Raw genomic sequence first — 18,174 nt, forward strand, 5'->3', positions numbered from 1 at the left:
ATAGCAAGAGGATTCGAGTACAGGAGCAGGGAGATACTACTGCAGTTGTACAAGGCCTTGGTGAGACCACACCTGAAGTATTGTGTGCAGTTTTGGTCCCCTAATCTGAGGAAAGACATTCTTGCCATAGAGGGAGTACAAAGAAGGTTCACCTGATTGATTCCTGGGATGGCAGGACTTTCATATGATGAAAGACTGGATCAACTAGGCTTATACTCTCTGGAATTTAGAAGATTGAGGGGAGACCTTATTGAAACGTATAAAATTCTAAAGGGATTGGACAGGCTAGATATAGGAAGATTATTCCCGATGTTGGGGAAGTCCAGAACAAGGGGTCACAGTTTGAGAATAAACAGGAGGCCTTTTAGGATCGAAATGAGGAAAAACTTCTTCACATAGAGAGTGGTGAATCTGTGGAATTCCCTGCCACAGGAAACAGTTGAGGCCAGTTCATTGGCTATATTTAAGAGGGAGTTAGATATGGCCCTTGTGGCTAAAGGGATCAGAGGAGATGGAGAGAAGGCAGGTACAGGGTTCTGAGTTGGATGATCAGCCATGATCATACTGAATGGCGGTGCAGGCTTGAAGGGCCGAATGGCCTACTCCTGCACCTATTTTCTATGTTTCTATGTTTCATAAATCCTGTTTCTCAGGATCTTCTCCATCAACTTACTCCATCAACACTAAGGTAAGACTCACTGGTCTATAATTTCCTGGGCTATCTCTACTCCGAATCTTGAATAAAGGAATAACGTCTGCAATCCTCCAATCCTTCAGAACCTCTCCTGTCCCCATTGATGATGCAAAGATCATCACCAGAGGCTCAACAATCTCCTCCCTCGCCTCCCACAGTAGCCTAGGGTACATCTCATCCAGTCCCAGCGACTTATCCAACTTGATGCTTTCCAAAAGTTCCAGCACATCCTCTTTCTTAATATCTACATGTTCAAGCTTTACAGTCTGCTTCAAGTCAGCACTACAATCACCAAGATCCTTTTCCATAGTGAATACTGAAGTATTCATTAAGTACCTCTGCTATCTCCTCTGGTTCCAGTCATACTTTTCCACTGTCACACTTGATAGGTCCTATTCTTGCACGCCTTATCCTCTTGCTCTTCGCATACTTGTAGAATACCTTGGGGTTTTCCTTAATCCTGCCCGCCAAGGCCTTCTCATGGCCCCTTCTGGCTCTCCTGATTTCCTTCTTCAGCTCCTTCCTATTACCCTTATAACCTTCTAGATTTCTAACATTACCTAGCTCTCTGAACCTTTTGTAAGCTTTTCTTTTCTTCTTGACTAAATTTATTACAGCCTTTGTACACCACAGTTCTTGTACCCTACCATAACTTCCCTGTCTCATTGGAACGTACCTATGCCAAACTCCACACAAATATCCCCTGAACATTTGCTACATTTCCTCCGTACATTTCCCTGAGAATATCTGTTTCCAATCTAAGCTTCCAGTTTCCTGCCTTATAGCCAAATAATTCCCTTTACTCCAATTAAACGCTTTTCTAACTTGTCTGTTCCTATCTTTCTCCAATGCTATTGTAAAGGAGATAGAATTATGATCACTATCTCCAAACTGCTCTCCTACTGAGAGATCTGGCACCTGACGAGGTTCATTTCCCAATACCAAATCAGGTACAGCCTCTCCTCTTGTAGGCTTATCTACATATTGTGTCAAGAAACCTTCCTAAACACACCTAACAAACTCCACCCCATCTAAACCCTTTGCCCTAGGGAGATGCCAATCGATATTTGGGAAATTAAAATCTCCCATCATGACAACTCTGTTATTTTTACACCTTTCCAGGATCTGTTTCCCTATCTGCTCCTCAATATCTCTATTATTATTGGGCGGCCTATAAAAAGCACTCAGTAAAGTTATTGACCCCTTCCTGTTCCTAACCTCCACCCACAGAGACTCCGTAGACAATCCCACCATGTCGTCCACCTTTCCTGCAGCCGTGACACTACCTCTGATCAACAGTGCCACGCCCCCACCTCTTTTGCCTCCCTCCCTGTCCTTTCTGAAACATCTAAAACCTGGCACTTGAAATAACCATTCCTGTCCCTGAGCCATCTAAGCCTCTGTAAAGGCCACCAAATCATATCTCCAAGTACTGATCCATGCTGTAAGCTCATCCGCTTTGTTTACAATACTTCTTGCGTTAAAATAGACACATCTCAAAGCTTCGGTCTGCGCTCGTCTTTTATCACCTGCCTATCCTCCCTCTTGCACTGTCTACAAGCTTTCTCTATTTGTGAGCCAACCTCCTCTTCCCCAGTCTCTTCAGTTCGGTTCCCACACCACAACAATTCTAGTTTAAACTCTCCCCAGTAGCCTTAGCAAACCTCCCTGCCAGGAGATTGGTCCCCCTGGGATTCAAATGCAACCCATCCTTATTGTACAGGTCACACCTGCTCCAAAAGAGGTCCCAATGATCCAGAAATTTGAATCCCTGCCCCCCTGCTCCAATCCCTCAGCCATGCATTTATCCTCCACCTCATTCTATTCCTATTCTCACTGTCCTGTGATTACTACCTTTGCGGTCCTGCTTCTCAACTTCTTTCCTAACTCCCTGTACTCTTTTTTTCAGGACCTCTTCCCTTTTCCTACCTACATCATTGGTACCAATATGTACCACGACCTCTGGCTGTTCTCCCTCCCACTGCAGGGTATCTTGGACGCAATCTGAAACATCCCAGACCCTGACACCTGGGAGGCAAACTACCATCCGAGTTTCTTTCCTGCATCCATAGCATCGCCTGTCTGATCCCCTAACTATAGAGTCCCCTGTCACTACTGCCTTCCTCTTCCTTTCCCTACCCTTCTGAGCCACAGGGCCAGACTCTGTGCCAGAGGCACGGCCACTGTCACTTCCCCTAAGTAGGCTGTCCCCCCCAACAGTACTCAAACAGGAGTACTTATTGTCAAGGGGTACCACCACAGGGGTACTCTCTAGTACCTGACTCTTCCCCTTTCCCCTCCTGATTGTGACCCACTTATCTGTCTCATGCGGCTCCGGTCTGACCACCTGCCTATAACGCCTTTCTGTCACCTCCTCGCTCTCCCTGACCAGGCCAATGTCAGCGAGCTGCATCTCCAGTTCCCTAACTCGGTCCCTTAGGAGCTGCAGCTCGACACACCTGCTGCAGATATGGCCGTCCGGGAGGCTGGGAGACTCCAGGACCTCCCACATCTGACACTGAGTACAGAAAACTGGCCTCACACACATACTTTCTCCTTTCTGCAAATAACACCAGTAAACCTACCTCGCCTTGTCCCGTTACTGCCTAAGCCCATTGAGCCAAAGCCCTCTCACTCTGCTGCCCACTCCAAACGCTGCCTGCTGGATACGGCGGTCTTCTTTTTAAACCTTTCGTGCTGTACTGGTTGACATCACGCGCCTGCGTAGTCTTGCCTCTCTTTTACCCCGAATGGTAAAAGCTGCCTTGCCTCTGAAAATCAGCCATTCATTCGCAGCCTTCTTGCTCCGAATCCAAGCTGAAGTGGTAAGTTGGATTAGACATTGGCTTTGGGAGGTGACGACGGAAAGTGGTAATAGATGGTTCTGTCTCTGACTGGAGGTCTGTGACCAGTGCAGTGCCACAGGCTGTTGCATTTGTTGTGGAGAGATGGTGAAGAGCACATCAGGACACCAGCATGCAGGATACTCAACTGGGATTTACTGATAACCCAGTTTATACAGTATGTGAACTCCTCCCATAGGAATAACACTATTAAGTACCACTACATCTCACCTTCCTGGAAAATAAAGAAAAACTAGCTATGTACTTCTGGTCCATAGAACTGCGTTGAAATTATTGTCACTGAAACTGTTCATTTCACTTTCCATAGCATGTATGCTCCTTAGATAAACATAAAAAAGAATTGTCAGCATTCTCACTGTCTCCTTCTTTGTTTTAATGGTCTCAATCTCTGTTTTCTTCCTTTTTTTCACCAATTCCTTGTTTTGTAAGAACAGTCTGATTTTGTGAAATGTGTTCAATAAGAATGCATTTTTTAAAAGTCACTATATCTGGTGGAGGTCACGATAGACTACCTGAATATTCCAGCAAAGTGAGAGCATTATTCTGCCTAATTAGTCACTTTCTCTGAGCTATGAAATGACAGATCTGTGGTGGGAAAGGTAAACAACCCGATCTGGTATAGGTTTCTGGAGGTGTTGGGGTGGATGGAAAATCTTGAACAGGGGCATCCATCTCAGGGAAGTGGTCCTGCTAATAAGGACCAGGTTACCCTATTTCCTCCTCTACCTTTCGTGGACTTTGAAGGCATACGAGTTCACACCTGTTCTGCAGGATTTCACCTGGTGAAGTTCCGTTCACAATCATGGTGCATGCTATCGGACTATTGTTTCTTTGGTGAATTGGTCCAAAACTCAAACAGCTTCACCACTCTGAGTGGCAACAAAGATCTTGCCCTGTGTCTGAGATCATGCATGCTCTTTGTTTTCTAACGCTGTGTCATCTCGGAATTTTCTTTTGCTCCTAAACCAAAGGAAGCGGCGTCTGCTGACACCTTGGTTGCTTTCCTTGGATCAAAGAACATCAGTGTTGGTGGAGAGATAAGCTCTGTTTTAACTGATGAGAATGACTTCTGTAATGCATCCCAGGCCGAAACGTTTCTCTAAGAGAGGAGGTCATGTAGTGATTCTGTTTTCTCAGCCAAATCTGGACTGCACTTTCTCAGCTGGTTTACCATGCCAAGGAAACTGCAGATCGTACCTGCATTCATGGGTTGTTCCATATTCTGAATTCCTGCCACTTTGCCTGAATCTGGCTGCACTCCCTCTGAGGACAGTTGATGGCCTAAGAATTTCACCTCCAACTTTGCAAATACAAATTTCTTTTTGTTCAAGGTGATTCCAGCCTGTTTTAGCTTCTCCAAGGCAGCTGTCACTCTTTTGTTATGTTCCTCACTTGAGCCTCTCAAATGAGCATATCTTTCAGTTCCTCCAAAATTTGGTTCATCCTTATCTGAGAGGGCTCAGGGGCAGATGAGATGCCAAAAGTGAGTCCCTTGAAGGCATAGTTTCCATATAGTGTCATAAAGGTTGTGAGCTTCCATGACTCAGGAGCTAAACGTATCTGTCAGAACCCTGAGTTTGTATCTAGTTTGGTGAAGAACTTTACTCCACCCAGTATTCCCAATGTGTGCTCAACAGAGGACAGAATAAACTTCTCCTGCCTCACTGCACTATTCAATTTTGTAAGCTCAACACAGATCCTGACTGTGCCATCTGGTGTGGGCACGGGAACAATGCTCACACACCAGTCAGTGGTTATGATGGCAAGTGCCTCCATTCTCTCAACTTCAGCTTTGACTTTATTAATCCATTGGACTGGTATATGCCTCGCCATGGTCAGAGAGTAGGGTGTCACTCCTGGCCTCAGTTGGATAAGGTACTCATCTTTCAGTAGGCCCAGTCCTGTGAACAGCTCTAGGTATTTCTCTGGTCACTGAACATTGTTTAGCAAATCAGGCCTTGCAGTGAGGTTCAGCTTCTCAATGGCATGTCGTCCCAGTAGTGGTGAGAATAGATTCTGAACATCCCCTTTTAACTGTTTCTTATTTTTCTGGATGGAAGTAGTAAACATTCCTTTCATACTGAGATATTGCCCTGGCCCCATGAGCACTTTCTTCATGTGGATGCCTGTTTTCTTCACCAGTTTTTGGAACAGACATCCGGGGATGGCGGTGCCATCTGCCCCAGTATCCATTTTGAATGTCTTGCCTCATTTTGCAACTGAACTGTAATACACCAGCCTTGACTATTTGTATCTACAGCCCCAAGGAAAGCCCTGACTTTGGCTGAATCATAGTTTCCCTTGACCTCCCAAAGAATTGTTTTTGAGTGGCACTGGCTTTTATAATGGCTAACTCTATTACACTAGTGGCATTTCACTTCTTTTGCTGGATAGAGCTTGTTGGCATGGAATAGAGAATTACCACATTTCCAGCAGTTGGAGGGTTTACCTGCTCTTTGTTTCACTTGTCTGTTTCCTTTGAGCTGAGCTCTACTGTCCCCTCTTTCTCTAGTCTTTCTGACTACACTTTGTTTGTACCTGTCTTTTTGTACAGCTTCCAGCTTTACCTCAGCATCATTTTTGTGCCTGAGTTCTGCCTGTTGCAGATGAACATTCTCACTCTGCCTAACCATGATACTATCTTTCTCTATTGTGAGATTTGCCTGCAACTGAAGTCTCTCTGACAATTTGGTGTCTAGTAGCTCAACAACAGTCCTGTCTCCAATGAGCTGATCCCTCAAATTTCCATATGCACAGTTATCTGACAGGGCATACAATGCTATAATGAAGCCATTTACACTTTCATCTGTTTTCTGGAGTTGAACTTTGCCCTCTCATATACAGTATTACATTATTTTTTCCTGTTCAATGGTTCAATTTAATATGAGAGAATGTATACAGCATACATCCTGAAATTATTGCTCTTTGCAGACATCCACGAAAACAGAACCGCAAGGAATGGCTGACAGTAAAATATTAGAACCCAAAAGCCCCCTCCCCCTCCCACACACAAGCAGCAGCAAAGCCTCAGCCCTCCCCACGCCCCTCCCCCATTCAGTTCAGCAGGAACCATCAGTGCCCACCAGCCACCAAGCAAGCTATAGTAAAGCCCTCAAAGAGAGGCTATGCTCTGCAGTCCAACAAAACTAATTGTTCACCCAACAATTCGACATACCACAGGCTCTCTCCCTAGTAAAGGAACAAAGTGTCATCCTTTCCACAGTGAGAGGGGAGACCAACAAACAAAAAAGGTCACTGATTACAAAGTTGCAGTCTGCCGCGTAGCCTTTATTCTGTGCTTTTCTGACTCAAGCATCAGCAGAAAACTCTCCGCCACTGTCGAGAGAAAGAAGGAGGAAGTGATTGCTTGAATACAGAAGCCTCTGACAGCCGCATCAGCTGGCACGATGTTTTGCTCCATCTCCCATGATGCTTCAGTTGGTGACACATGCATGGAATTGGTTCATCCAAGGGACGACAGGGCCTCACCCTGACGGCACGTGTCCTGGGGATATCTAAAATTCCCGGTCTGTGAGCTCCAGGAGTGAAAACCATTGCCATACAGAACTACAGTCTGACTGCAGCTGTAGATCACAGACTCTGACAGAACCCCATCCACTTTGAGAAGGAAGGAAAAGAAGCATTAAGCAAAAGAAATATTCTTTGAATTTGTCATGCACTGCTTTTTGCTGAGCATCTGTCAGTCCTAATCCACCCAGCTTTGTCACCTGTGCAGTATATCAGTGTCCTTACTTGATGCTCTTCTGAAACCTGAATGAGATTGCTTGCAACCCTAAATCTCTCAAACATCTCCTTATTTGGAGAAATCAAATGTCTTGGGGGGGAGGGGGGCTCTTAGGTAAGTAGATGTAGGTACTGCAGGTATTTGCTCCATTTTCCTGTTATTTATTTATTTATTTATTATATTTATCTCTCCCTGAGGGTTTTACTGACTTCGCTGACTTCTCTGCTGTGTCTGTGTCTCGGTCCACTTGAAGACATTGCCTAGCAATCATAAGACCATAAGACATATAAGCAGAAATCGACCATTTGGCCCATCGAGTCTGATCCACAACTTCATTGTCGCCAAACAATTGATAGTAGAACGTACAATCATCACAGCGATATTTGATTCTGCGCTTCCCGACTTTCAACTTCACCACGATTGTTCCATTTCCCTCTCAGCCCCAATCTCCTGCCTTCTCCCTTTATCCCTTCATGCCCTGACTAATCAAGAATCTAACAACGTCTGCCTTAAATGTATAATACATACAGATTTGGCCTCCAGCTGCCTGTGGCAATGAATCCCACATGTTCACCACTCTCTGGCTAAAGAAATTCCTCATCATCTCCATTCTAAAAGGACGCCCCTCTCATCTGAGGCTGTGTCGTCTGGTCTCAGACACTCCCATCATAGGAAACATCCTCTCCACATCCACTCTATCAAGGCCTTTCAACATTCGATAGGTTTCGATGAGGTCACCCCTCATTCTTCTGAATTCCAGTGAATACAAGCCCAGAGTCATCAAACACTCTTCACATGACAAGCCATTCAATCCTGGAATAATTTTTGTGAATCTCCTTTGAACCCTCTCCAGTTTAAGCACATTCTTTCTAGGATAAGGGGTCCAAAACTGCTCACCAAATCTCCAAGTGAGACCGCACCAGTCTGAATAAACTCTCAACATTACATCTTTGTTTTTATATTCTAGTCCTCTTGAAATGAATGCTAACATTGCATTTGCCTTCATCACCACAGACTCAACCTGCAAATTTACCTTTAGGGAATCCTGAAAAGAACTCTCAAGTCTCTTTGCACCTCTGTTTTTTTTTCCAATAGATACATTTGATGTCAGAGAAATGTATACAATATACATCCAGAAATTCAGTTAAAGCACTTTAGTGGAAGAAATGAAAGGATGATCATACACTTTCTGACACTGTATCCCCTCTGCCACTTCTTAGTCCACTTTCCTAATCTGTCTAGGTCCTTCCGGAATCTCTCTACTTCTTCAAAACTAACTGCCTCTTCACCTAACTTCATATCAGCTGTAAACTTTGCAACTGCGCCATTAATTCCATCATCCAAATCACTAGCATATAATGTAAAAAGAATCGGTCCCCTGTGAAACACCACTAGTCACTGGCAGCCAACCAGAAAAGGCTCCCTTTATTCCAACTCTTCGCTGCTCGCTAATCAGCCACTGCTTTTTTCAAACTAGAATCTTTCCTGTAATACCATGGGCTCGTAGCTTGTTAAGCAGCCTCATTTGTCAAAGCCCTTCTGAAAATCCAAATACACAACATCAATGAATTCTCCTTCGTCTATCCCTGCTTGTTATTTCTTCAAAGAATTCCAAAAATTTGTCAGGCAAGATTTTCCCTTGAGGAAACCATACTGACTATAGCCTATTTTATCATGTGCCTTCAATTACCCCAAAACCGCATCCTTAATAATTGACTCCAACATCTTCCCAACCACTGAGGGTCAGACTAACTGGCCTATAATTTACTTTCTTCTGCCTCTCTCCCTTCTTGAAGAGTCGAGTGGCATTTGCAACTCTGACCCTTTCTCAGCTCATGCCTCATGGTGCATATGGTTTAGCAAACTAGTACAGGCAGTTTAGGTTCAAAGTACATTTATTATTAAAGTATGTATATATTATACAACCTTGAGATTCATCTCCTAACAAGCAGCTACAAAACAAAGAACCCTATAGGAACCTATATATATATATATATAGACTATTGAAACACACATCTTGCCCACAAAAATACCATTAAAAAGACAGTTGAACATCCTATGTGTAGAGAGAAAACAACATATCATGCTGACAATAACTGCAACCAAATAATGTTATGAACTGAAGTTTGCAAAGAGAGTCCCATAATCCTGCAACACACATAAAAGTTGCTAGTGGAACGCAGCAGGCCAGGCAGCATCTCTAGGAAGAGGTACAGTCGACGTTTTGGGCCGAGACCCTTCGTCAGGACTAACTGAAAGAAGAGCTAGTAAGAGATTCGAAAGTGGGAAGAGGATGGGGAAGGGGGATTTGAAAATCTCCCACTTTCAAATCTCTTACTAGCTCTTCTTTCAGTTAGTTCTGATGAAGGGTCTCAGCCCGAAACGTCAACTGTACCTCTTCCTAGAGATGCTGCCTGATCTGCTGCATTCACCAGCAACTTTTATATGTGTAGCTTGAAATTCCAGCATCTGCAGATTTCCTCGTGTTTACGTCCATAATCCTGTATTGTTCAGTGCAGAACAGAGTTGTGGAGCAGTGTTCTGAACCAGCCCATCCCCTGCCTCGGGCCCTGACACCCTGATCTTCTCAATCTGGCCCGGCATCAAAATCAACATCCAAACATTGGTATCCATTGCCTCTATATGCTCTGGGGCCAGGATCCCACCGCTTCAATGATAAGTTGATAAGTCTCTGGAAAATTATCTAAGATATAGGTAAACAAGAACAGTCTTATAGTAAATTCCTTCCTGTTACAGATCTTACTTGGTCTGTAGTACCGATTCATCGACGACCAACCACTTCTGACACCATGTAATATTTGTTATGCAGAGCACACACCAATATGCGAGCATGCAGGATATTCCCCGGAACTTTAGCAATAACACAACTTGTCCAGTATGTGAACACCTCCCAAGTAGGAGTGGCTTACTGAGTGGCAGAGGAGTAACACCACCAAATGCTAATACATGGGGATCAGTGCTGGGCCCTTTCTGGTTGTCGTCTATGTCAATGATCTGGCTAATAATGTGGTTAACTGGATCAGCAAATTTGTGGATGACACCAAGAATGGGAGTATAGTAGACAGTGAGGATCTTTGCCAGCTGGGAAAATGGGCTGAAAAATGGCAGTTGGAATTTAATGCAGACAAGTGCAAGGTGTTGCACTTCAGTAGGACCAACCAGGGTAGGTCTTACGCAGTGAAAGGTAGGGAACTGAGGAGTCCCACAGAACAAAGAGATCTGGGAATACTGATCATAATTCACTGAAGGCGGCATCAGAGGTGGATAGGGTTATAAAGAAAGTTTTTGGCACATTGGCCTTCAAAAATTAAAGTACTGAGAACAGGAAATAAGATGTTATGTTGAAGTTGTATAAGTGAGGTCTAATTTGGAGTATCGTGTGCAATTTTGGTCACCTACTTACAGGAAGGGTGTAAATAAGGTTAAAAGAGTACAGAGAAAACTTACAAGGATGTTGCCAGGTCTAGAAGACCTGAGTTCTTTAGAGCATAGAAGACTGAGGGGAGATTTGATAGAGGTATACAAAATTATGAGGGGTATAGTTAGAGTAAATGCAAGCAGACTTTTTCCATTAAGGTTGGCTATACTACAACCAGAGGTCATAGGTTAGGGTGAAAAGTGAAATGTTTAAGGGGAACGTGAAAAGATAATTCTTCACTCAGAAGGTCATGAGAGTGTGGAATGAGCTGCTAGCACAAGTGGTCCATGTAAGCTCAGTTTCAATGTTTAAAAGAAGTTTGGATAGTTACATGAATATGAGGGATATGGAGGGCTATGGTATGTGTGCAGGTTGGTGGGACTAGGCATTTAGTATAGAGTAGATGGACTGAAGGGCCTGTTTCTGTGCTGTACTTCTCTATGACTCTAAGTGTTATGTAAAATGGTGCAGAACTAGTCCTATATGAGATATCAACCCCCCCCCCATTTTATTCCTTTTTTTAAACTGTGCGGATTCCATTTCTTGAATCTATAATACAACTTTTTTATGCTGTGCTCTTTAACCCAATATTTAAATCTATTTTGAAATGTTCATTGTCAATCTCAGTTACCTAACAACCATACTCTTGGAATAGTTTCTAATTTAGCTATTTCTGCCTTGTATTCATCCATCAATGGATATTGTCAAGCTTGTTTGTTTGAGCTGCACTCATGCAAACAAGTGAAGGTTCCTCCATCGTGTTCCTGATTTGTGCCTTGTAGATGATAGAAAAGACCTGTGACTGCAGAAGATGAGTCCCTCACCATAGGATGCACAATCCCTGATCTCTTCCTGTTGATTCAGTACTTAAATGTCTGATCGTATTAATGGTCAACAGTGGCTTCCTTGAAAAAGGATCTAGTGCTTTCCCGGTGTATATGATAAACTCTCCTCAGGCTTCCAGCCGGGTACAAGTATTGATTTTAACTGACATTTCAATGGTAAATGATGACATCTTCATCAGGGATGATGCCTGGACACGTCTAGTCTGGTGGTATTTATACCCCCATTGTCTGTCCCTCCTGATTGGTTAGTCCTCATCCAATCAGGTTTCGGCTGTCCCACCTTGTTTACAATCAAATTCCAGTTCTTATTTAGAGTGAAACCTCTGTCATTGTTAAAAGTCTTTTTCTCTTATTTTATTTCAATGGCTTCCTTCACCAAACCGTCCCAGAAGCCATTGGCGTGGCACAGTAGTTTTATGCCATCTAAAGTCAATCTTACAGCTACTGCGAATGCAATGTTCTGTTACCGCCCATTTCTCTAGTTAACCAAAATGAATATACCTCCTGTGCTCTTTGATGACTACAAGGTGAAGGAAGTCAATAAGGAGTTAAAAGGGCTGTAAGAAAAACCAGGAAATCTAACAACGAGGAGGAACCTGCTGCCACTGCCTGTCTTTACAATATTTCCACAGTTCCTGGAAGGATCACCAGGATCCTGAAGAAATACTGGATTAACACCATCCACAATCCCATAAGGAAGCTCAATCACAGCTTGTGTGGGTCAAAGATAACTTGGGGCTCAGGACAGATGGCATTTACAGGATTCCCTGTAAATGCACAGCAGCGTATATCAGCCAGACAAGAAGCACAGGAAGTGTATCCATTTGGGTTACCCAGAAAGATCGATGGTAGCAGAACATTGCATTTGTAATGGCCATAGGATTGACTTCAATGGCGCAACATTACTGTGCTGTGCCAATGGCTTTTGGGACCATCTGGTGAAAGCCATTCAATTAAAACTAGAGAGAAAGATTTTTAACAAAGACGAAGGTTTTGCTCTAAATAAGAACTGGAATTTGATTGAAAACAAGGTGGGACAATGGAAACCTGATCGGATGAGGACTAACCAGTCAGGAGGGACGGACGATAGGAATATAAATACCATCAGTCTACACATGCCCAGGCGTCATCCCTGAAGAAGATGGTAGAGTTTGTCATTGAAACGTTGGTTATAATTGATACCTGTACCTGGCTGGAAGCCCAAGAACAGTTAATTAGTGGCCTCCTTTTTTCTTTTTTTATTACTGTGGTTAACTACTCTTTCTCATCCTGAAGCTGTGAGATTACTAATTAGACCTGCCTCATTATACAACAACAATATTAACTGCAGCTTCTTCCCCACCGGCAACAACCTACCTTAAAATCGCTGACATCAGCTTTGACTACATTTCCTTCTCCCTTTCTCTCAACTTGTACTTACATTAGTATGTTCAATTTGTTTATTTTGTCATGCCAGTTACACTAATTTATGCTAATTGATGTTAATTTTTGTGTTATTTTCATGACATTTATACCCTGTGGATATATGCCAATGAGAATAAACTTCAATGTGAAGTTGAAGACAAGATCTAAAATAACTATTTCAGGCTCTTTTGGCTTGGTATTATTTTTTACATTTCAAGAATTCCTCTCCACGTAATCTTCTACCTCTCCCCAGGAAGCCCAGTTGTTTTGATTTTCCAACTAATTTATATAGCACTGATCTCTCTTTCCTAAATCCTTTGCCAAAGTCCCTATTTCCCAATTTGCTCTTTGCGAGCCATATATTTACCTATTAGTTCCTGGGCTAATTTGTACACCAACCAGGTACTAATCCAGAGGGTTTTCTCTTTAATTCAGTCCCTAGCTCTTCAAATCCTTGAATTTGATCCAGTTATTCCAAGATGGACCATGACAACTTAATTCTTTCCAGATCACACACCTCCCCTCAATCCAAGATCTTTTTTCCTCTCCATGGAATATCTATAACCTTGGCACCGGGCAGGCAAAGCCATTTTTTAAATTTCTAGATGCATTTTTAAAGTTTAGAATCCATCCTCATATTTCACCTATAATATCACATTAATTTTCATTCCTCTCCCGTGCCACAAATGGTATCTTATGTCCTGGTGTCATTGTTATGGTCCATCCTGCATCTAATGTTCTCATTTACACAAGAAAACTGTGCCTTATATATGCTTCAACACTTCTTATTGTGTCCTATTCCTGAATGACTCACAGACAAGTCCTTGACCATTAACTAATTTTAACCACTAAAAGGTGTGACTGCCTTCAGTTCAACCTATTCAATAATCTTCTGTTGAGTTTATGCATTACAAAGTCTGCATTTCAGGCTCTGGCTCTACAACATTGAGTCACTTCTGAAAATAAAACACACACTCTGCTACTCTCCACCAATGTGCTGTTGGTCAGACCCTTAGAAACAGTAGCTTTGAAACAGGCTATCTTTCCCAGCTCTCATCTTTCCACTTCCATACTTGCTCTCTCAGGCTTTCCAACCAACATACAACAAAGGCTCGCATCACACTCTCAGCCACCGAGCACCAGGTCAGTACTTTGCTCTGCAGAGCCAGATTGAGGGGAATGTTTTAATTCTGAAGGCTCACCAATATACTGTACTGCCCCACAGGAGAAACACACTACTATATGCTCCCTAGTAAAATGTTTTTCACATTGTCCTTATTATTGAAGATTTACAAACAATATCATCTGCCTTCCTCCCATTGAACAGACAAGCAGGAGAAGGAAGACACTACATCATTGCACTTGACTCCACCCAGCATCAGCACAATTCCTGGTTCCCAAAGTCTTCAGGTTTTCCATCATTATTGTTTATCTGCCATTCACTGATCTTGTCTATGTCCTTTGCAAGGGCCTATGCCCTCTTCAGTACTTGCTACTGCAGCTATGTTTGAATCAACAACAAATCTGACTACAGTGCACTCAGTCTTTTCATCCAATTCATAAGTTAGTAAGTAGTTGTGACCACAGCGCAGATCTGTGATTGATCAATAGTTATTTACCTCCAATCTTAAAATTACACAATTATCCCATCCCATCAGGTAATCACTCCCCTATCTGAGGCAATGTGTCACCCCACAACCCTCCTGTGTGACTTGTTTCTGCCACAAGGGCCTTCCAAAGATCCAAATGCACATCTACTCGATCCCCTTTATCCACTTGCTACATCCTCAGAGAGTTCTAACATCAAACGTGATTTCTCTTTGACTGTGATTCATTGTCTTATGATTTTCCAAACACCTGCCATTATGTTTTTAATTATGGATTGCAGATTTTCCCAATAACAGATGGTTGGCTAGCTGCTTTTTTTCCTGTTTACTACCTCCCTCATTTCTAAATAGTAGTGTCACGTTTGTATTTTCCGATCACTTACAATCTCCCCAGAATCCTGGGGATTTTGGTAGATTACAACTAATGCATCCGCCATCTCCACAGACACTTTCATTAAGACTTGGCCTAGCTTTTTTTTTCTCCAGTGATGGAGACTGTTGTAATTTCCTTCCTCACTATAGTCCCTCTGTTGTGTATTTAATACTTTATAAGTGCCATGGACATGGAAGAGGATAAATGACACCTTATTTCTCGAGAAGTTAGTAAGTTCAGAGATATTCACAAGAAACTACAAGAAGAAAAAGGCCGAGAACAGGAAAGGCAAGAAGCAGCAAGGATCGAAGAGAAATGCCAAGGAAAGGAGAAGAAAAGTGTCCAGAGCTTTCCAAACCACTTCCTCTAAGTTGGTTCATAGTCAACTCCTACAACCATCACAGAGAAGGCTCCAGAACCTGAGAATGATTTCACACCACAGTCTCACCTGCCAAGCAGAATGATCCCCTTGTCAGGAAAGACATTACTCCACAGGAGTAAATAACCCTCCACAGCAATTAAATCTTTAATCCTTAATGGGACAATTTAAAATTTACTATGTTGTGGATGTCCATATAGTAGTTGCATTATATAATGTACTGTGTATATCGTTGAGATGCATTCTCTATTGAGTTGGAGTTTATAGCTAAGCAGGGAGGAGTGTTGTTAATATTTCAGTAGCGTTTGAGTAATCTTGTAAACATATTAAGAATTCTTGTTCATTTAAATAATTCACTACAGGTTATATGTAAAAGCACACAAACTGCATACATCATAACACAGCATGTGATACACTTGCACCTTGCTTAAAGTAAACACAAAGTTAGATTCGCATTTCAGACTTCAGTGTCTCCCTTTTAATTGGTGTAATGTTTTGGAGTTTCAAAACATAACATCTCAGTTAATAATCATTTTTGGGATGTTTTAGAGTCTCCATGAATTATTCAGAATCTTTGCCTTTTTCTATTTCACTTTATTAATTTCCTAGTCTCATCCTTTAATCAGCAGCAATATATTGCATAAAATACTTATCCAAGCTCTGTTTTCACCCTATTTTCCAGTTTACTCCCAGATCACTTATTCTTCTTCATAACATTTCTCTCTATCCTTTGCTGGTTTTTAAAAATGTCCCAATCTTCTGACTGCCATTAATCTTTACAAAACTGCATGCTTTTTACTTCAAGCTGAAACACCACTACATCCTAAGTTAGCTACGGAGTCTTTCTTCCTTATCAGAATATATCTTTGCGAAGATTTACGAAGCATCTCTAAATGTCTGTTACTGCTGATTTATTGCTTTATCCCCTAATCTATTTATCGAATAATTTTTAGCCAATTCTATGCCATACCACTGCAACTGCTTTTATTTAAGTTCAGGGCATAGTTTCAGATCCAAGTTTCTCACCCTCAAATTGAAATTGGCTTGGTTGGCTCCTGCCTGATGTAGGATTTCCTTCTTGGTATGTCCAAAACTCTCATTTGCTAATGCACAGCAAGCTTCACACCTATGCGCTGATGCATATCTATCTGTCAATTTAAACTTCAAACATCCATCACAATGTAAATCAATAAACAATCCCGAAACAATGTAAATCATTGCTTTCAGCCTCATGAATATTTCTATCCGTAGGCGTTGGTCCCAATCCTGTTGCACCTTTACCCAAGATGCTTCCTCATCCAACCTGGTCTTGAAAATCCCTGAACTGAAATTCTCCACAGTGTTTCCATTAGTAGAAGGATTAGCACCAGAATAAAAGGGAGTCCTTATAAAACTGAGAAGGGGAGGAAAGCCAGAGGGTGGTGGATCTGTGGAATTCATACTACAGAAGGTGATAGATTGATTCTTGAGGCAGATTTATTTGCTCTTAATTGGTAAGGGGTTAAGGGTTATGGGAAGAAGGCAGGAGAATGGGATAGAAAAATATATCAGCCATGATTGAATGGAGAGCAGTCTCAATGGGCCAAATGGTTTAATTCTGTTATCTGTCTGATTTACCCAGTTTCTCCAACATCCACTCCAACACCCTCTTTCTTACATTTCCTCCTCCACCTACTCCATCTGCCAGTCACCCACACACCCATCCTTACTATTCCCATCTGCCCACTCACCTCTCTTACTAGGTTCCATGCTCCACAGATTCTATCACCTGCAGCTCTTTGTCACCCCCATCTATCACCTCCCAGTCTCTCTCACTATCTCCACTCCTCTGTCTATCACCTCTCCTCACCTGGATCCACCTATTACCCGCCAGCTCTTACCTCACCACTTCACGTCAGCTTTTATGTCTCCTCTATCTTTCAGTGCATATGAAGAGTCTCCACGTGAATCGTCTACTGTCTGTTTCACCCCATAGATTCTGCCTGACCTGCCTGCTGAGTTGCTTGAGGTTCTAGTGTCCATGTTCCTTGTATCTTGACTTAGCTTCAGATTTTTCTTTCAGATGACTACTTGTTCTCATTACCTGCCCTCCCTATGTCACTTGTACTGATGCCTACCATGACACATATTGTTTCTTCCTTCAAAGTACTTGGTACCCTCTTGGTAATATTTCTTTCTCTTTACTCTGGCATTGGAGACGCAGGACTCATACCTACCTGTTCCTCTAACTCTGGACTCTCCTAGACATCAATATTTCTATTATACTTTGTTGTTACTTGCCCCTACTCATCTCGGTCAGCAGTTGAGCCCACTGCTGAGTTCTGGTTTAAGAATGATGCTGTGTTTCCACTACCTTCCTGCTCTGCAGGATGACCACCGATTTATTACCTCAAACTCTTTCTGCCTGCTGGCTGGCCACCTTCTGAAAGGAATGATCCAGGAATCCCTCAGCCCATACTGACTATCCCTGGAGCTCAAACAGTGGCAACATTTCCTAAACCAACAGAAGGCTCTTGAAATTCCCACACACTGCCTGATTTGCAAGGAGCAGGTCTCATGGGCTTCAAAATAATCTCCACTATATTTTTGAATCTAATTAATACCTTGTCCAAATAATTTATTTAACCAATGTTTTTAGACATTTATCAGAACTTAGCACAGACTCAAAATTGATAGCATATACTATCTTCTAACAATGAAATGTGTTTTGGGAATATAGCCACATTATCAATCACTATGGATATTTGAATAGGTGGTCACGACCAGAGTCCAACAGCTTTCACCTTCTTTGGCCCAGAAGGTTATTTTTTTCCTCTAGATCCCA

Source organism: Mobula birostris, chromosome 10 (genome assembly GCF_030028105.1).
Source record: "Mobula birostris isolate sMobBir1 chromosome 10, sMobBir1.hap1, whole genome shotgun sequence".
Taxonomy (NCBI): domain Eukaryota; kingdom Metazoa; phylum Chordata; class Chondrichthyes; order Myliobatiformes; family Myliobatidae; genus Mobula; species Mobula birostris.